At 44.6% G+C, this 21910-nt stretch overlaps 1 protein-coding gene across 2 annotated transcripts in view; it reads right to left on the reverse strand.

The window, feature by feature from the left end:
* Window positions 1-11043, reverse strand: part of SP2 (Sp2 transcription factor) — a 58696-nt gene extending 47653 nt beyond the window's left edge. Inside the window, exons 1-2 of one of the 2 annotated variants that reach the window (XM_056548471.1) lie at window positions 10870-11043; window positions 2724-2761 (exon numbers count right to left, since the gene is read on the reverse strand). The gene's annotated coding sequence lies outside the window, so the exon portion shown is untranslated. The remainder of the gene's footprint in view (window positions 1-2723; window positions 2762-10869) is intronic. The other variant, XM_056548470.1, reaches the window with a different exon arrangement.
* Window positions 11044-21910: the final 10867 nt, after the last annotated feature.

The following is a 21910-nucleotide window of genomic DNA, read 5'->3' on the forward strand; positions in this document are numbered from 1 at the left end:
CTTCTCCTCCCTTATGGATCCATTTCTGACTTTGGCTCAAAAACTTCAGTGGCAGTTTTCCAAAAACTGCCAGAAAAAAAAAAACAAGTGGAATCCTAGCCTAAACTGGGCGGTTCCCGAGACAGGTGTCATCAGAGAGCACTTAGACAGAAAAGAACAACCTTAACTTCAGAAGCTCATAAGTACTGAAAGGATTAAGATTTTTTAATAGAAGTAATTTAAAAATCTGATTAACTTTCTGGAGCCAGTTGATATTTATAAAAAATTTTTTCCTGGAATACCCCTTTAAAACAGGTTAAACTAGGACTATATTATGTTCTCATTGTACTTTAAAGGGGTATTCCGGGCAAAAATATTTGATCCCCTATCCAAATGATAGGAGATAAAATGTCTGATCGCGGGGGGCCCGCTGCTGAGACCCCCTGTGATCTCCCTGCAGCACCTGCATTCTATGCGGGGACTTCATCTCTAGTTTCGGAAACCTCCTGGTTTCCGGGACTGGGGACGTGACGTCACGCCACGCCCCCTCCATTCATGTCTATGGGAGGGGGCGTGGCGTGACGTCACGTCCCCAGTCCCGGAAACATGGATGTTTCTGAAACTGGAGATTCAGCACCCACATAGAATGCGGGTGCTACAGGGAGATTGCGGGGGGGTCTCAGCAGCGGGCCCCCCGCGATCAGACATCTTATCCCTTATCCTTTGGATAGGGGATAAAATATTTTTGCATGGAATACCCCTTTAAGGGTTTACAACCTGTCAAAATGAGATGCCAATGTATACTATGGTTTAGTGACAACGAGCCTATTGAGTTTGTTGGGCCTAACGTAGTCAACTTGTGACCGCAATGGGCAAATTTTTAATCAAATTAGTTCCCTTGATACAGGCTACAAACATGGTTAAAATATTAAAGGGGTACTCCACTGCCCCAGCGTTCCGAACATTTGGTGCCGGCTGTGGGAGTCGTGATGTGACGGCCATGCCCCCTCGTGACGTCACCCCACGCCCCCTCAATGCAAGTCTATAGACTTGCATTGAGGGGGCGTGGGGTGATGTCACGAGGGGCGTGCCCATGCCATCATGACCCCCGCAGCCAGCACCCACCTGCTGGAGCACCCCTTTAAACTAGTACCTTGTGTTTTTATTTTTTTACTCTTGGATGCAGTCTGCCCTTGTGATGTTGAGGGGGCATGGAGTGTCAGTATGATACTATTTAGTTTATGTAAAAAGTAGGAGAAATATTGGGGTAACATGGGAAAAGTGCAATCATTTTGCCAAGTATGGTCAAGTGACAAACATGTTAAAGGGGTTTTCCAGCAAAAAAAAACTTTTTTTTTATATCAACTGGCTCCAGAAAGTTAAACAGATTTGTAAATTACTTCTATTAAAAAATCTTAATCCTTTCAGTACTTATGAGCTGCTGAAGTTGAGTTGTTCTTTTCTGTCTTAGTGCTCTCTGATGACACATGTCTCGGGAACCACCCAGTTTAGAAGCAAATCCCCCGCAGTTCCTGAGACAAGCAGAGATGTCAGCAGAGAGCACTGTTGCCAGACAGAAAACAATAACTCAACTTCAGAAGCTGATAATTATTGGAAGGATTAAGATTTTTTAATAGAAGTAATTTACAAATCTGTTTAACTTTCTGGAGCCAGTTGATATTAAAAAAAATTTTTTTTTCCTGGAAACCCCCTTTAACATGTTTGCCATTTGACCATACTTGGCAAAATTTTTGCAATTTTTCCATGTTAACCCAATATTTCTCCTACTTTTTACATAAATTAAGTAGTATTTTGAGTACTTTGTATCAAAAGGGGAAACCTCCTAGATTAACCTGTCTTCAGATGGCCCAAAATATGGGAGGACTTGCTGGCCCCAACATGAGACCCTATTTCCTGATCACAGCAACATCCATATATATAACACTTACTGGATCACATGGAACCTCTCCAACTTTCATATTGATATTGGGGGAACTGTTGGCAGTGGGTAGTAGGGACCGACCGATATTGATTTTTTAGGGTCGATACCCATAATCTGTGAACTTTGAGGCAGATAGCCGATAATTTATACCGATATTCTGGTATATTTCGGCTATTTCTATGGCCGGGGGGGGGGGGCATTATCGACATATCGGCAAGGTAATTGCCGATAACGTCCAAAATCGTGAATATCGGCCGCAAAATATCGGCCAAACCAATAATCGATCGATCGATCCCTGGTGGGTAGTGGCAAATAGACTTTGCCACATCATCCTGCCATTGGGCAAGAGGATTAAATGGGTACTCCATTGCTAGACATCTTATTCCCATCCAAAGGATAGGGGATAAGATGTCTGATCGCTGGGGTCCTACCGCTGGGGCTCCCCCGCGATCTCCCACAGCTCCCGGTGTTCTAAACAAATGGCGCGTTCTGGCGGCAGTGGTCGTGACATCACACTACGCCACATTGTGACACCGATACGCCCCTCCCATAGCCATGAATGGAGGGGGCGTGGTGTGATGTCATGATGGGCGTGGTCATGACATCATGATCATGCCCGCCCGCTCTAAGCGTTCTGAACATGGGAGTACCCCTTTAAGCACTCAGGCCAGCTCTTCGCAGACACTGGAGTATTTCATTCTCTTGGGTCATGTTGACATCCTTTGAAGTACAATATGAAGTACATTACAGTCTTTTTCAGTATTTTCAGCTCCGACAAGTAATTCAGGAAAAATTCACCAACCTTCTCCCAGGTTGGATCATCTGCTTAAAACCACTGATCTAAAAAAAAAACTCTCTTAATTATAAATTCTTACAATGGTGACACAGCCCTGAATAAATAAGGGGGGACTGGGGGGTAGCAACAGACTTTTTTTATCCCAAATGTGGAGAGTGCAACAAGGAGGGGCTAGGCAGGTCTAATATAATTTATGGCCTTGGGGGTTGTGGGGTCCATGATAGTTTGGGTATTACCAATAAGCTCTAAGGCAGCATGGCATGCTTAAAGGGGTATTACACTGCCCCAGCAACATTTTGTTCCGAATACTGGGTGCAGTCAGTGAGGGTCGTGACGTCATGCACACGCCCCCTAGTGACGTCACACCACGCCTCCTCAATACAAGTCTATGGGAGGGGGATGTGGCAGCCGCCACGCCTCCTCCCATAGACTTGCATTGAGGGGGCGTGGCGTGATGTCACTTGGGGGCGTAGCCCTGACGTCACAACCCCAGTAGCCCGGACCCAGCATTCAGAACAAAATGTTTTGGACGCTGGGGCAGTGGAGTACCCCTTTAATATAACTAATGACTGCCCCCCTAAAGTAGCCTTATCTATGTGCAATTATAAAACAGTGACCCCCCGACCTACGATGGCCCAGACATATGATCAAATCGACATATGATGCTTTTTTATGTCGGGGCCATCGCATTAAGTGCTATCCGGCAGCGCAAAATGCTTAAGCTGCTGCCGGATAGCAGCTTAATGTTCCCCGTGTGGTGCGGTAAGTATTACTTACCCCTCCACGATGCTCCGGGGTGCCCTAAGGGTCCAGCGCTGGTCTTCCGGTGTCTTCTCGGCCCTCTCCGATGACGTCAATACGCTGCTGCGCATGTCATCCAATAGGAATGGCGTACGCAGCGGCGAAATGACGTCGCTACGCAGGCCCAGTAAGGCCTTGCGGAAGACAGAAGAGTACCGGAGAAGACAGCAGAGGACCGGAGAAGACAGCGGAAGACCGGAGAAGACAGCAGAGGACCGGAGAAGACAGCGGAGGACCGGAGAAGACAGCAGAGGACCGGAGAAGACAGCGGAGAGCCCAGCGGAGGCCGGGGTCACCATCGGGAGCGGCGGGGACAGGTGAGTACAGCTTCCTACACTTTACATTGCACGAATCCCTCAACATACGATGGATTCGACAAACGTTGAGGGACCACTGTACTAGTATTTTGCACCTGGGTAACTTATCAAACATAGCTCCTCGGTACGCTTTTGGGAATCGGCGCTTGTAGCTAATGTCCTTTTAAAGGGGTACTCCGGTGGAAAACATTTTTTTAATTAAATCAACTGGTGCCAGAAAGTTAAACAGATTTGTAAATTACTTCTAATAAAAAATCTTAATCCTTCCAGTACTTATTAGCTGCTGAATACTGCAGAGGAAATTCTTTTCTTTTTGGAACACAGAGCTCTTTGCTGACATCACGAGCACAGTGCTCTCTGCTGACACCTCTGTCCATTTTAAGAACTGTCCAGAGTAGGAGAAAATCCCCATAGCAAACATATGCTGCTCTGGACAGTTCCTAAAATGGACAGAGATGTCAGCAGAGAGCACTGTATTCCAAAAAGTAAAGAATTCCCTCTGTAGTATTCAGCAGCTAATAAGTACTGGAAGGATTAAGATTTTTTAATAGAAGTAATTTACAAATCTGTTTAACTTTCTGGCACCAGTTGATAAAAAAAATGTTTTCCCCACCGGAGTACCCCTTTAATTGAATGACTGACAAAATGCATCCACCAGAGTAAGGCTATATTCCACATTGGAATTCCGCACTTGGATTCCGTAGCAGCAGAGTCCCATTGTGTTCAATGGGATTCTGCTGCGCTGTCCACATGGCAGAATTTCTGCACCAGATGTTTCTGCCATGAACATTCTGATTTCCGTGTCCGCAGAAAGAACAAACGTGTCCATTCTTTCTGCAGACTCCGCATTCCCGAGCGGTTCTAGAGCTGGCATATTATGTCGCACCCGCTGTCTGCGGAATGCCCGCATGGAGATTTTCGTGGCGGACATCCCGACACGTAAAGATAGCCTTAGAGCTGCTTGTAGTCATGGGTTCTGCTCTGACTAATGGGGGTTCTAAGTGGAATACCCCCTTCCTTGACATCCACATGTGTTTGTCTAGTACAGTGCTTCCCAACCAGGGTTCCTCCAGCTGTTGCAAAACTACAACTCCCAGCATACCCGGACAGCCGTTGGCTGTCCGGGCATGCTGGGAGTTGTAGTTTTGCAACAGCTGGAGGCACGCTGGCTGGGAAACACTGGTCTAGTACATTGTTCTCCAACCTATTGCTCCCACAGCTGTTGCAAAACTACAACTGCCATCATGATGGGAGTTGTAGTTTTGCAACAACTGGAGAGCCACCGGTTGGCGTACACTGGTCTACTATAATTGTATTATTGTGAAATTTGCACGAGGCTCAATTTTATCTCCGTCTGCTACTGCTTCATTATGTGGGAGGGAAGTCTGTGGACTTATAGCGACCTGGGCGCAATAGTAACCTCAGCTAGCATCCACACCTTCTATTGCTCCACCATTGCTACAAACTACGCATCTAGGCACCTTACGTAATTGTGTTGGAAATAATTATATTGCTGTAATGCTGTTGGCATATGTAATACTTTTTGCTACTAATAACTAGGTATTAATGTGGTGGCCCAGTACGGGAGATGTTGCCCCGTACCCTTGCTGTCCTGTCAGGCAGCCTCCTTCAGTGTCCCCACGGCCCCTTGCACCTGTTTCCCCGCTGTACATATGTTCTGCAGTGTATTGTATTATAAAATGTGTTGTATCTTTAAGAGTTATGTCATGTGATTGTTACCCAGGAGGCACCAGTGACCAGGTGATCCCAAGAGGGACCTATGGGCCCTTCTAGTCTCCCCATATAAGCCCTGGATGGAGCTTCTCTCTCTGAGCTCTGCTCTTCTGCTAAGCTGAGGTCCAGTGCTGTCGTCTAGTTTGTGTGTCCAGTGTGTTGGAGGCCTCAAAGTCCAGTCCTGCAGCCACCATCAATTCAAGTAAGATAAAGTCACAGCTTTATGAGTCAAGTCAGTCCCTGTCATCTGTCAAGTCAGTGTGGTCTGCATTCAATTGTCCAGTCCTACTACAAGTCCCAGCAAGCCCTTAAAGGGGTACTCCTGTGGAAAACTTTTTTTTTTAAGTCAACTGGTGCCAGAAAGTTAAACCGATTTGTAAATCACTTCTATTAAAAAATCTTAATCCTTCCAGTACTTTTTAGGGGCTGTATACTAAAGGGAAATCCAAAAAGGAAATGCATTTCCTCTGATGTCATGACCACAGTGCTCTCTGCTGACCTCTGCTGTCCATTTTAGGAACTGTCCAGAGCGGGAGAAAATCCCCACAGCAAACATATGCTGCTATGGACAGTTCCTAAAATGGACAGCAGAGGTCAGCAGAGAGTACTGTGGTCATGACATCAGAGGAAATGTATTTCTTTTTTGGATTTCTCTTTAGTATACAGCCCCGAAAAAGTACTGGAAGGATTAAGATTTTTTAATAGAAGTGATTTACAAATCTGTTTAACTTTCTGGCACCAGTTGATTTAAAAAAAAAAAAATGTTTTCCATGGGAGTACCCCTTTAAGGTCTCTGCGTCACTGGTCACCTCCTTGGGCCCTGGCTGAACTGTATAGACTTTACCATCTGTCTACCCTCAGTAAAGCTACCGTTGTCCGTAACTTGGCGTCGGAGTCTTTATTGCCCCCGTACCTAGCCCAGGATTCAGCGTATACCTTCTGGTGGTTTTAGGCTAAACCATGCCCTGGCATCACGAATACAAGGGGTTAATGCCATCTGCCCCTAGGGTAACAACATCTTCCCTCATCACACCCCCGCCACCACATTAATAACCATTGACGGTGGAATATGTTTCAGCTATATACATGAAAAACAGGTTTCATGGGTCAGGAAAGGGCTACACTGAAATGGACTCTGCATAAGGCACTAGTTATTCAGGATATGTTGCCCCGTCCTCCCTCCTTGGCCCCCCTCCTCTTCCTCAGTGCCCCCCATTTGAAGCTGTGCCCAGTGCTCTGTCTGGTTTCCTGGCTGCCGGTCTCTCCTCTGGAATTATAGGCTGCCGGTTAATTTCAGGGCTGCAGACGGCACACAGGATGTACCTATTATCTACCTTTGTTGTACCCACTAATCCTGACACAGCTGCTTCCATGTCTGCCTGTAGAAGAGGAACTGGCACAAAGCTATTGTTCCTTTAACCAGGTGTAAGGAAAAGGTTACTTATCATGTCACTGAAAGTAGAATAATATTGTTAAAGGAGTACTCCGGCAAAAATTTACTTATCCCCCTATCCACAGAATAGGGGATAAGTAGCTGATTGCTGGGTGTCCGAGTGCTGGAGACCCCCGCGATAACCGGGACAGGACCCCGCCGCTCTCAGTAAGGAGCACGTGACGTCTACCGGTAGACACATAGAAGTGAATGGAGCGTGTGCTGCACCCGTCCCGGTGATTACTGGGGGCCCCCTCGCTCGAACCCCCCTGCAAGCCACTACTTATCCTCATTCTGTGGATACGGGATAAGTAAATATTTAGTTTTTATCGCCAGAGTTCTTTTTTATTTTTTATAGTTTGTCATTCATCTTTATGTTACTAAGATGGGTACTGTCACTTTAAAAAATATTGGAAACGTTGTTGAGCTGAGGTCTCAAACTGTGGCCCCCAAGATGTTGCAAACTTTAACTCCCAGCATGCCCGGACAGCCGTTGGCGGTCTGGGCATGGTGAGAGATAAGGCTTTGCAACATCTGGAGGGCCACAGTTTGAGACCACTGATGTAGAGATATGTCAAAAGTTTTGATTGGTCGGGGCTTTCAGACCCTGACTGATCACCAGAACGAACCGGAAAAAAAGTGCGCTAAACTTGTTCTCTCTCTCTCTCTCTGTGCCATGTGACTGGGACTCTCGCTCGGACCCCCCCCCCCCCCCCACGATCACTGTGGATAGGGAATAAGTACATTTTTAGTTTTTATCGCCGGAGTTCTCTTTTTTAAAGCTTGTCATTCATCTTTATGTTACTGAGATGGGTACTGTCACTTTGAAAAATATTAGAAACGTTGTAAAAGCAGAGGTCCTATCTCGACCTCCTATCCCGACCTCCTATCCCGCCCTCCTATCCCGACCTCCTATCCCTCCTCCTATCCCTCCTCCTATCCTGTCCTCCTATCCTGTCCTCCTATCCTGTCCTCCTATCCCATCCTCCTATCCCGACCTCCTATCCCGCCCTCCTATCCCTCCTCCTATCCTGTCCTCCTATCCTGTCCTCCTATCCCATCCTCCTATGCCGCCCTCCTATGCCGCCCTCCTATGCCGCCCTCCTATCCCGACCTCCTATCCCACCCTCCTATCCCGACCTCCTATCCCGCCCTCCTATCCCGCCCTCCTATCCCGCCCTCCTATCCCGACCTCCTATCTCAACCTCGTATCCCATCCTTGTATCCCGTCCTCCTATCTTGACCTCCTATCCCGCCCTCATATCCCGACCTGTAATATGTGTACCAGGTATTGAAATATCTCGAGCCATACGGAAGTTATGTGGGAACATACATTTCCCATTGATTTGCATGGGACTTTAACACCTTAAGAACCACGGACGTAAATGTACGTCCTGGTTTGGCGGTACTTCGCGCACCAGGACGTACATTTACGTCCTGTGTATGAACGCGAGCATTGGAGCGGTACTTGCGTCATACACGGCAGGTTCCGACTGCTATGAGCAGCCGGGGACCCGCCGGTAATGGCCGACATCCGCGATCGCGCGGATGTCCGCCATTAAAGGAGAACTCCAGAACATAAAAATTGTCCCCCATACTGCCGGCAGTAAAAAAAATAAGGATGTACATACCTTCCTCCGCTCCCCCGGGGCCTCCAGTAACCGGCTCCGGTCTCCGCCGCCATCCTCTTCCTGGTTGCCGGTGGTCGGCGAGTCATACTGTACTCAGCCAATCACCGGTCGCAGTGAAGTCCAGACTCGGCCGGCCATAGGCTGAGCGGCAGTGTGAGAACGCTTCAGAAGACAAAATTCTTCACTACACCGGCACCTGCTGCCTGGGCCGAAAACGTCACACTGCCACTCAGCCTATCACCGCCGAGTCGGGACTTCACTGCGACCGGTGATTGGCTGAGTACAGTATGACTCACCGACCACCGGCAACCAGGAAGAGGATCAGAGGCGGAGAACGGAGCCGGTTACCGGAGGCCCTGGGGGAGCGGAGGAAGGTATGTACATCTTTATTATTTAACTGCTGGCAGTATGGGCGACAATTTTTATATTCTGGAGTTCTTTAACCCCTCAGATGCCGTGATCTGTACAGATCACGGCATCTGCGGCAATGCGCGAGTTAAAATGGATGATCGGATCGCCCGCAGCGCTGCCGCAGCAATCCGATCATCTGCGATCCCGGCGTCTCCTCCTCTGGTCTGAGATCTAGCAGACCAGAGCAAAAGATGACCGATAATACTGATCAGTGCTGTGTCCTATACAAAGCACTGAACAGTATTAGCAATCAAATGATTTCTATAGATAGTCCTCTATGGGGCCATAAAAAGTGTAAAAAAAAAAGTTGAAAAATGTAAAAAAAAAAAATTAAGTTAAAAATCCCCTACCCCAATCAAAATGAAAATTGTCTGTTTTTCCCATTTTACCCCCAAAAAGCGTAAACATTTTTTTTATAAACATATTTGGTATCGCCACGTGCATAAATGTCCGAACTATCAAAATATAATGTTAATGATCCCGTATGGTGAACGGCGTAAACGTAAAAAATGAAAAAAAGTAAAAAAAAATTCAGCTTTTTTGTCACATTTTATAAAAAAATTAATAAAAAATGATCTAAAAGTTTTATATATGCAAATGGGGTATCGATAAAAAGTACAGATGACGGTGCAAAAAAAAGAGCCCTCATACCGCTGCTTATACGGAAAAATGAAAAAGTTATAGGTCATCAAAACAGGGCGATTTTAGATTACTGATTTTGTACAAAAAGTTTTAGATTTTTTTTAAGCGGTACAAAAATATAAAAGTATCTAGCCATGGGTATCATTTTAATCGTATTCACCCACAGAATAAAGAACGTGTCATTTTTACCGTAAATTGTACAGTGTGAAAACGAAACCCTCCAAAATGTGCAAAATTGTGGTTTTCATTAAAATTTCTTCCCTAAATTTTTTTTTGGGGGGGTTCGCTGTACATTTTATGGTAAAATGAAAGATTTCATTGCAAAGTACAATTGGTTACCCAAAAACAAGCCCATATATGGGTCTGTAGATAGAAATATAAAAGAGTTATGGATTTTAGAAGGTGAGGAGGAAAAAACGAAAATCCTAAAATAAAATTGGCCGGGTCCTTAAGGTGAAAATGGGCTTGGTCCTTAAGGGGTTAAACGAAAACCCAGACCCTCACAAATGGGGGGTGGTTAAGGGTTAAATTAACTATCCTATATTTTAAGTCGACATATAAGTAACATGTGACCAAGTATTATCGGAATATCTCCAGCCGTTTGGAAGTTATGCAGTAACATATATTTCCCATAGACTTGTATGGGACTTTAAACATAAACCTCGCCCCTGGCAAATGGGGGCGAGTAAGGGTTAAATTACCTATCCTATGTTTGTTGTTGACATATAAGTAACATGTGACCAAGTATTATCGCAATATCTCCAGACGTTTGGAAGTTATGCAGTAACATATATTTCCCATAGACTTGTATGGGACTTTATACATAAACCCCGCCCCTGGCAAATGGGGGCGAGTAAGGGTTAAATCACCTATCCTATGTTTGTTGTTGACATATAAGTAACATGTGGCAGGTTTCATGTTAATATCTTTAGCCGTTTGGACGTGATGCTGGAACATACACACATTGAGGGACATGTATGAAATAATCGACACCGTTTTTGTGTGTAAATTCTCGCGCAAAATTTTGCGCAAGCTGTTTTTTGCGTCTTTTTCCACCCGTACATTCTGATAGAGCATTTCCTCCAGATGTGGTGATACGGGGTACCTTGGAGTGACATCTATAGTATGCACGGATTTATAAACTGCGTACTTTTCCTTTACACACAAACATTTTCCGCAAGTACCTTTTTTTGAACGCAAATATAAGTCGTCTTGCACTTAGCGAGATGCTCTGAATCATCCATGTCATTTTTCAGAGTGGATTGCGGAGATTACTCCTGCTTCTGCCGCCAGTCTTTCCATGTACCTTTTAATAACAATGTAATGATTATTAACACTTGTGATCACCCCTTCACCCGCAGTCTAACCCCATACACCCGATAATGCAGGAGAATGCGCCTGTGTAATGTAACCATGGTGACCACAGCTAAGAATATACCACTGTAATGTGCAGGGGGAGAAGGAGGTACAGCTGTTAGGTCTATGTATATGTGTTATGTGTGTATGTAGCAGAGCTGAGTGTGTTGTTATGTGTGTATGTAGCAGAGCTGACTATGTTGTTATGTGTGTATGCAGCAGAGCTGAGTGTGTTGTTATGTGTGTATGTAGCAGGGCTGACTATGTTGTTATGTGTGTATGTAGCAGAGCTGAGTGTGTTGTTATGTGTGTATGTAGCAGAGCTGAGTGTGTTGTTATGTGTGTATGTAGCAGAGCTGAGTATGTTATGTGTGTATGTAGCAGAGCTGACTATGTTGTTATGTGTGGATGTAGCAGAGCTGAGTGTGTTGTTATGTGTGTATGTAGCAGAGCTGAGTGTGTTGTTATGTGTGTATGTAGCAGAGCTGACTATGTTGTTATGTGTGTATGTAGCAGAGCTGAGTGTGTTGTTGTGTGTATGTAGCAGAGCTGACTATGTTGTTATGTGTGTATGTAGCAGAGCTGAGTGTGTTGTTATGTGTGTATGTAGCAGAGCTGAGTGTGTTGTTATGTGTGTATGTAGCAGAGCTGACTATGTTGTTATGTGTGTATGTAGCAGAGTTGAGTACAGTGACCTCTCGACCTACGATGGCCCCAACAGTTAGACAGAAAACTTCAGAAGCTAATAACTATTGGAAGGATTAAGATTTTTTAATAGAAGTAATTTACAAATCTGTTTAACTTTCCGGAGCCAGTTGATGTATAAAAAAAAAGTTTTTGCCTGGAATACCCCTTTAACCCCTTAAGGACAATGGACGTACTCCTACGCCCCCGTTTCCGAGTCCTTAAGGACCGAGGACGTAGGAGTACGTCCTGTCCTTTCCCGGCCCCCCGCCGCTAGCCGGAGGGGAGCCAGTGCCCGATGCCTGCTGAAATCGTTCAGCAGGCATCGCGGCATATCGCCCAGGGGGGTCATTATGTCCCCCCATGTCCGCGATGGCCGCAGATCGCTGGACAATTCAGTCCAGCGATCTGCGGCGATTCCGGGTCAATCGGGTCTCCAGTGACCCGGAATTGCTGGCTGATCAGAGACGGCCCCGAACAGCCAGAGCCTGCAGGGGTGAGGTGGCACTGGTGCCACCTCACGATCGCCCTGATTCGTCGGCCGGATTACCGGCCGACCAATCAGGGCGCCTGCTGCGGGTGTCACTCCCGCACCCGCTCCGCCCCTCTTCCGGAGGACGTGAGCGGGTGCGGGACGTGCACCTCGGGTGCTGGGGACCACGATCCCCGGCGTTAATGTTGGTTAGTTGCCAAACTCGGTGTTTCACAACCTGTGTGTCTCCAGCTGTTGCAAAACTACAACTCCCAGCATGCACTGATAGACCGTACATGCTGGGAGTTGTAGTTTTGCAACAGCTGGATGTTCCCCCCCCCAATGTGAATGTACAGGGTACACTCACATGGGCGGAGGATTACAGTAAGTATCCGGCTGCAAGTTTGAGCTGAGGCAAATTTTCTGCCGCTGCTCAAACTGCCAGCGAGAAACTACTGTGAACCCCCCGCCTGTGTGACTGTACCCTAAAAACACTACACTACACTAACACAAAATAAAATAAAAAGTAAAAAACACTACATATACACATACCCCTACACAGCCCCCCTCCCCTCCCCAATAAAAATGAAAAACGTCTGGTACGCCACTGTTTCCAAAACGGAGCCTCCAGCTGTTACAAAACAACTACTCCCAGTATTACCAGACAGCCACTGACTGTCCAGGCATGCTGGGACTTTTACAACAGCTGGAGGCACCCTATTTGGGAATCACTGGCGTAGAATACCCCTATGTCCACCCCTATGCAAGTCCCTAATTCAGGCCTCAAATGCGCATGGCGCTCTCACTTTGGAGCCCTGTCGTATTTCAAGGCAACAGTTTAGGGTCACATATGGGGTATCACCGTACTCGGGAGAAATTGTGTTACAAATTATGGGGGGTATTTTCTGCTATTACCCTTTTTAAAAATCTAAAATTTTTGGGAAACCAACATTTTAGGTAAAATTTTTTTTTTTTTTTTTACATATGCAAAAGTTGTTAACTTTTTTAATTAAGGTTCACATTACCCCTTGTTACGTTCCCCGAGGGGTCTAGTTTCCAAAATGGTATGCCATGTGTTTTTTTTTTCGCTGTCCTGGCACCATAGGGGCTTCCTAAATGCGGCATGCCCCCAGAGCAAAATTTGCTTTCAAAAAGCCAAATGTGACTCCTTCTCTTCTGAGACCTGTAGTGCGCCAGCAGAGCACTTCTCACCCCTATATGGGGTGTTTTCTGAATCGGGAGAAATTGGGCTTCAAATTTTGGGGGGTATTTTCTGCTATTACCCTTTTTAAAAATGTAAACATTTTGGGAAACCAAGCATTTTAGGTAAAAAAAAAATTTTTTTTTAACATATGCAAAAGTCGTGAAACACCTGTAGGGTATTAAGGTTCACTTTACCCCTTTTTACGTTCCCCGAGGGGTCTGGTTTCCAAAATGGTATGCCATGTGTTTTTTTTTGCGGTTCTGGCACCATAGGGGGTTCCTAAATGCGGCATGCTCCCAGAGCAAAATTTGCTTTCAAAAAGCCAAATGTGACTCCTTCTCTTCTGAGACCTGTAGTGCGCCAGCAGAGCACTTTTCACCCCCATATGGGGTGTTTTCTGAATCGGGAGAAATTGGGCTTCAAATTATGGGGGGGGGTATTTTCTGCTATTACCCTTTTTAAAAATCTACAATTTTTGGGAAACCAACATTTTAGGTAAAAATTTATTATTTTTTTTTACATATGCAAAAGTTGTGAATCACCTGTGGTGTATTAAGGTTCACATTATCCCTTGTTACTTTCCCCGAGGTGTCTAGTTTCCAAAATGGTATGCCATGTGTTTTTTTTTTTTTGCTGTCCTGGCACCATAGGGGCTTCCTAAATGCGGCATGCCCCCAGAGCAAAATTTGCTTTCAAAAAGCCAAATGTGACTCCTTCTCTTCTGAGACCTGTAGTGCGCCAGCAGAGCACTTCTCACCCCCATATGGGGTGTTTTCTGAATCGGGAGAAATTGGGCTTCAAATTTTGGGGGGTATTTTCTGCTATTACCCTTTTTAAAAATGTAAAAATTTTGGAAAACCAAGCATTTTAGGTAAAAAAAAATTTTTTTTTAACATATGCAAAAGTCGTGAAACACCTGTAGGGTATTAAGGTTCACTTTACCCCTTTTTACGTTCCCTGAGGGGTCTGGTTTCCAAAATGGTATGCCATGTGGTTTTTTTTGCGGTTCTGCCACCATAGGGGCTTCCTAAATGCGGCATGCCCCCAGAGCAAAATTTGCTTTCAAAAAGCCAAATGTGACTCCTTCTCTTCTGAGACCTGTAGTGCGCCAGCAGAGCACTTTTCACCCCCATATGGGGTGTTTTCTGAATCGGGAGAAATTGGGCTTCAAATTTTGGGGGGTATTTTCTGCTATTATCCTTTTTAAAAATGTTACATTTTTGGGAAACCAAGCATTTTAGGTAAAACATTTTTTTTTTTTTACATATGCAAAAGTCGTGAATCACCTGTGGGGTATTAAGGTTCACTTTACCCCTTGTTACGTTCCCTGAGGGGTCTAGTTTCCAAAATGGTATGCCATGTGTTTTTTTTTTGCTGTCCTGGCACCATAGGGGCTTCCTAAAGGTGACATGCCCCCCAAAAACCATTTGTCGCTCCTTCCCTTCTGAGCCCTCTACTGCGCCCGCCGAACACTTTACATAGACATATGAGGTATGTGCTTACTCGAGAGAAATTGGGTTTCAAATACAAGTAAAAATTTTCTCCTTTTTACCCCTTGCAAACATTCAAAAATTGGGTCTACAAGAACATGCGAGTGTAAAAAATGAAGATTGTGAATTTTCTCCTTCACTTTTCTGCTATTCCTGTGAAACACCTAAAGGATTAATACACTTATTGAATGTCATTTTGAATACTTTGGGGGGTGTAGTTTTTATAATGGGGTCATTTATGGGGTATTTCTAATATGAAGACCCTTCAAATCCACTTCAAACCTGAACTGGTCCATGAAAAATAGCGAGTTTGAAAATTTCCAAATTGCTGCTGAACTTTGAAGCCCTGTGGTGTCTTCCAAAAGTAAAAACTCATAAATTTTATGATGCAAACATAAAGTAGACATATTGTATATGTGAACCCAAAAATGTTTTATTTGGAATATCCATTTTCCTTACAAGCAGAGAGCTTCAAAGTTAGAAAAATGCAAAATTTTCATTTTTTTCATCAAATTTTGGGAATTTTCACCAAGAAAGGATGCAAGTTACCATAAAATTTTACCACTAAGTTAAAGTAGAATATGTCACGAAAAAACAATCTCGGAATCAGAATGATAACTAAAAGCATTCCAGAGTTATTAATGTTTAAAGTGACAGTGGTCAGAATTGCAAAAAACGCTCTGGTCCTTAAGGTGTAAAATGGCCTGGTCCTTAAGGGGTTAAGACCAAGAAAAAAAATAAAAATAAAAGTGTATATATATATATATATATATATATTTTTTTTTTAGAACATTTTTCAATAAAAATGTTTTTAATAATTACTTACATAACACCTCCCCCCCCCAAAAAAAAAAAAAAAAAAATCACAAAACAATAAAACTACAACCATTTCTGTGATTTCTACACTATCAAAAAACGGGTGTGAATTTTTTGATGTATACTGGACTCTCACCCCATGTATGAATATCATGTAAAGCAGACAATATACGTGGACACGCCCACTTTTACAAAACTGACGTGAACAGTGTAAACTGCGGCACAAAGCTCTTTAAACATGTGGTGATACTTTTCGCGCAAAAATAGATTTTTCATTTTATTTTTGGCACGAAATTCTTTGAGAATCTCCCCCTCTGTGTACTTTATACAGATTTATGATTTTACTATTATGCAGAGTTTTGTTTGGCGCACACTGCTGCTCCAGCACTTCTAGCTATGAGCAGTGAGCGGCGTACCGTGTGAGGTAGAGAAGGAGTGCACGGTAGAGCGAGGGGGGGGCATTTCTATATTTGCACAAAATTTATCAAAGGAGTGTGCAGCCTTAGTAAATCTTGAGCAAGAGTGTAAATTAGACAGCAGTCTAAAGGGGTAGAACTGTGGGGGAGATTTATCAAAACCTGTGCAGAGGAAGAGTGGTGCAGTTGCCCATAGCAACCAATCAGATTGCTTCTTTCATTTTCCACAGGCCTCTAAAGAGGCCTGTGGAAAATGAAAGAAGCGATCTGATTGGTTGCTATGGGCAACTGCACCACTCTTCCTCTGCACAGGTTTTGATAAATCTCCCCCTGTGTCTACAATAGACACCTAGGGGGAGATTTATCAAAACCTGTGCAAAGAAAAGTTACCCAGTTGCCCATAGCAACCAATCAAATCGCTTCTTTCATTTTGCAGAGGCCTTGTTTAAAATGAAAGAAGCGTTCTGATTGGTTGCTATGGGCAACTGGGAAACTTATCCTCTGCACAGGTTTTGATAAATCTCCCACCTAATGATACTTGTCCCCCATTGAGTTTTATATAAATAGATAAGGTTCAAATTAACCTGTGCAGTCAGTTTTCCTGCAACTAGAGATGAGCGAACTTACAGTAAATTCGATTCGTCATGAACTTCTCGGCTCGACAGTTGATGACTTCTCCTGCATAAATCAGTTCAGCTTTCCGGTGCTCCGGTGGGCTGGAAAAGGTGGATACAGTCCTAGGAGACTCTTTCCTAGGAATGTATCCACCTTTTCCAGCCCACCGGAGCACCTGAAAGCTGAACTAATTTACGCAGGAAAAGTCATCAACTGCCGAGCCGAGAAGTTTGTGACGAATCGAATTTACTGTAAGTTCGCTCATTTCTACCTGCAACCTAAAGTACATGACCAACATGCCTAATATCCAATGTTCTGGAAAGGCAGACAGTAGCAGCAGTCAAATTGGCCAATGCCTTGTTTTAATATTTGTAGGAACTGGACAGTTGCTGGTGTTGGGTGGACGTATCAAGGGTAATACCTGTAAACACCCGCACACCTGTATATCAGGGGTCAAGTCCTGGGGGAAAAAAAAAGAAGATTTCAACTCTGGTCTTGCAGGACTCTTGCTGATAGGAACGGTGTTCCTGCTGTGGAAAAAAGTGCAGGAACTCAGTTCCCATGCGTTCCTGCAGGACTTGAGCTCTGGTGTATATTCTCTTGCCTGTTCCACGGTCTATACCCTACTTATATAGGTTTGATTTTGTCGGACTTCTGGAAAAAATCATAACTACATGCAGGAAAATTTATACGTTTAAAATTGTCATCTTCTGACCCCTATAACTTTTTTATTTTTCCATGTATGGGGCGGTATGAGGGCTCATTTTTTGCGCCGTCATCTGAAGTTTTTAACGGTACCATTTTTGCATTGATAGGACTTATTGATCGCTTTTTATTCATTTTTAAATGATATAAAAAGTGACCAAAAATGCACTATTTTGTACTTTGGAATTTTTTTGCGCACACGCCATTGACCGAGCGGTTTAATTAATGATATATTTTTATAATTCGGACATTTCCGCACGCGGGGATACCATATATGTTTATTTTTATTTTTATTTACACTGGTTTTTTTTTTATTGGAAAAGGGGGGTGATTCATACTTTTAATAGGGGAGGAGTTAAATGATCTATAGGGACCTATAACACTGCACACACTGATCTTCTATGTTGATCACTGGTTTCTCATAAGAAACCAGTGATCAACGATTCTGCCGCATGACTGCTCAGGCCTGGATCTCAGGCACTGAGCAGTCATTCGGCGATCGGACAGCGAGGAGGCAGGTAGGGGTCCTCCTGCTGTCCTGTCAGCTGTTCAGGATGCCACGATTAGCCGCGGCTATCCCGAACAGCCCGACTGAGCTAGCCGGGAACTTTCACTTTCACTTTTAGCCGCGCGGCTCAGCTCTGAGCGCGCGGCTAAAGGGTTAATAGCGCGCTGCGCCGCGATCGGCGCTGCGTGCTATTAGAGGCGGGTCCCGGCTTCACTATGATGCCGGGCCCGCCGTGATATGACGCGGGGTTACTGTGTAACCCCGCGTTATATCAGGAGAGCAGGACCAAGGACGTACCGGTACGTCCTTGGTCCTTAAGGGGTTAAAGGGGTACTCCGGTGAAAACCTTTTTTCTTTTAAATCAACTGGTGGCAGAAAGTTAAACATATTTGTAAATTACTTCTATTAATAAATCTTAATCCTTCCAGTACTTATTAGCTGCTGAATGCTACAGAGGAAATTCCTTTCTTTTTGGAACACTGATGACATCACCAGCACAGTGCTCTCTGCTGACATCTCTGTCCATTTTTAGCAACCATGCATAGCAGATGTATGCTAAGGGCAGCATGGTGGCTCAGTGGTTAGCACTGCTGTCTTGCAGCGCTGGGGACTTGGGTTCAAATCCCACTAAGAACAACAATAAATAAAGTGTTATTATAATAACATCAGCAGAGAGAACTGTGCCCATGATGTCATCAAGAGAGCATTCCAAAAAGAAAAGAATTTCCTCTGTAGTATTCAGCAGCTAATAAGTACAGGAAGGATTAAGGTTTTTTAATAGAAGTCATTTACAAATATGTTTAACGTTCTGCCACCAGTTGATTTAAAAGAAAAAAGGTTTTCACCGGAGTACCCCTTTAAACACAGCACTGTGTGATCCTGTCCTGATAACCTGCAGTCGGGAGATCACTGCACATTACACAGAAACCCAGCACTGTGTGATGGCGTCGTGATAATTCTGCACCGCGAGGACATACGAGATACCGAAAACTCTGCAGTCATACAGAGGTCACTGTAAAATGGCAGGCTCAGTGACCCGAGAGTGACATGGTGTGTAACTCTGCAATGGATTTTTCCACTTGTTGGCTGAGTCACTGCGCGTGTAGGGAGAGGCCTCCTTTATACAGGTGGCATCAGGTCCTGACTGACAGGTTTATGTTCTGAACTGGGGGGGGTGAGGTACAGAGGAGTCTTGTGAAGTCATGAGCCAGTTCAGGTAGGAGTGCATGCGCCCTTATGAAACTACGACATCCATGGGATCGCTTCCAGTTCTCTACTTATATACAAGCGCCTTACAGCCGTGTGTCATAGAAAAGACGTATCGCCGTATTATTGTCCCTATCGATTCTGTATAGTGCTGACGTGTATGTATTAATAAAGGGATTGTCTACTTTAACAAGCCCTGCATTATTAGGGCACATCAGTGTTAGCTGTATTGAGCCTTAAAGGGGTACTCCACTGGAAAACTTTTTTTATTTTTTTATTTAAATCAACTGGTGCCAGAAAGTTAAACAGATTTGTAAATTGCTTCTATAAAAAAAAAAATCTTAATCCTTCCAGTACTTATCAGCTGCTGTTATGAGCCACAGGAAGTTCTTTCATTTTTGACATTTCCTTTCTGCCTGACCACAGTGCTCTCTGCTGACACCTCTGTTCAGAGCAGGAGGAGAGGTTTCCTATGGGAATGTGCTCCTACTCTTGACAGTTCCTAAATTGGAAAGAGGTGTCAGCAGAGAGCACTGTGATCAGGCAGAAAGGAAATTCAAAAAGAAAAGCTCTTCCTCTGGATCATAACAGCATCTGATAAGTACAGGAAGGATTAAGATTTTTAATAGAAGTCATTTACATATCTGTTTAACTTTCTGGCACCAGTTGATTTAAAAAAAAAAAAAAAAAATTTCCAGGGGAGTACCCCTTTAAGGCTCAATACAGCTAACACTGATGTGCCCTAATAATGCAGGGCTTGTTAAAGTAGACAATCCCTTTATTAATACATTTTTTAATAGAAGTGATTTACAAATCTGTTTAACTTTCTGGCACCAGTTGATAAAAAAATAATAATAAATAAAAGTTTTCCAGGGGAGTACCCCTTTAAAGGGGTACTCCGCCTCTAGACATCTTATCTCCTATCCAAAGGATAGGGAATAAGATGTCTGATCGCGGGGGTCCTGCCGCTGGGCACCCTCGCGATCTCCCTGCTGTACCTGGCATTCATTTAGAGTGTTGGGTGCAGCGCCAGAGGCTCGTGATATGATGGCCATGCCCCCTCAATGCGAGTCTATGGGAGGGGGCGTGGCGTCCGTCACGCCCCCTCCCATAGACTTGCAATGAGGGGGCGTGGCCGTGACGTCACGAGCCTCCGCCCCACATCGCCAGTCATCCGGCACAGAGCGAAGTTCGCTCCAAGCATCGGATGTCTCGGGTGCCGCAGCCGAGATCGTGGGGGTCCCCAGCAGCGGGACCCCTGCGATCAAACATCTTATCACCTATCCTGTGGATAAGGGATAAAATATCTAGGGACGGAGTACGCCTTAAATTCAGGACATCCTCTCATTGAATGTAAGTTCAAGGGTCAACTCGTTGCAAAAATGCTGAAACTTTACTGGGACACTGTTATCCTGAGAATTTTACCTTTGAGACTAGAGATGAGCGAACTTACAGTAAATTCGATTCGTCACGAACTTCTCGGCTCGGCAGTTGATGTCTTATCCTGCATAAATTAGTTCAGCTTCTGGGGGGTTCCAGTGGGCTGGAAAAGGTGGATACAGTCCTAGGAAAGAGTCTCCTAGGACTGTATCCACCTTTTCCAGCCCACCGGAGCACCTGAAAGCTGAACTAATTTATGCAGGATAAGACATCAACTGCCGAGCCGAGAAGTTCGTGATGAATCGAATTTACTGTAAGTTCTCTCATCTCTATTTGAGACCTTGTATATTAAACGGTAACATGACTGTATGTAATTGGCATCCACATGCTTTACTTTGTAAGGAGAATAAATCCTTTGAACTGGATAGGAATGTTTATTGCAGGTTGGGGTGTACTAGGATGGGTGAGGTGTGTTGGGGTGTGAGTACAAGGTGAATGGAAGGTGCAGGCAAGATATAAGGAGAACTCCGGCAGAAGTTTTTTTTTTCTTCTAACCATGTCCATTGTGTTGAATATAAAAACAATCAACATCTTCTTACCTCCTACGCTCCCATGGTGCCTCCGATGTCCTTCTCTGGTCCCCTGCAGCGATCGTCTTCCTAAGCTGCAGCGTGACTATCGTCAATGGAAGCACCCAGGCGAAATGTGTCATACTGCAGCTCCGCCAATTACTAGTCGCAGTGATGTCCTGTCTCAGGCCGCGATTTGCTGAGCTGCAGTATGACACATCGGCCCTCATTTACTATTGCAAACCCGACATGTTTTGTCAGGTTGCGCGTCAGATTGTGGCGCATTGCGCCAGAAATTCTGTCTGCGCCAGAATTTGCGTCATAAATTCTGTCTGCGCCAAAATTTGCGCCAGAATTGAAAAAAACCTCGACCAACTCTCCATTCCCATAAGAAAACCCGGAAAAGGGGCGTGGTCATCGGGAAAAGGGGCTTGGTCCCCAAAAAGGGGGCGTGTTCCCGACATTTTCACAAAAAAAAACCCAACATATTTACTAAGGTTTCCACAGAAAATTAGGAAAACCCTACAGATCAGAGCAGGTGTAAAAAAAATAAATAAATAAATAAAAAAGGAAAATGTAGGGAAAGTGGAAAATGTAGGGAAACCTTAGTAAATACCGTGGGAAAAAAAATTGTAGGGAATTAAAACCCACAAAGAAACCTACACTCCACTCTTAGTAAATAAGGGCCATTGGGTCCAGATGCTTCCATAGACGACACTCATGCTGTGGGGGACCGTAGCAGGAGACCGGATACACCATGGGAGCACTGGAGGCAGGGGTGGACTGACAACTCATGTGGCCCCT

Source organism: Hyla sarda, chromosome 12 (assembly GCF_029499605.1).
Source record: "Hyla sarda isolate aHylSar1 chromosome 12, aHylSar1.hap1, whole genome shotgun sequence".
Taxonomy (NCBI): domain Eukaryota; kingdom Metazoa; phylum Chordata; class Amphibia; order Anura; family Hylidae; genus Hyla; species Hyla sarda.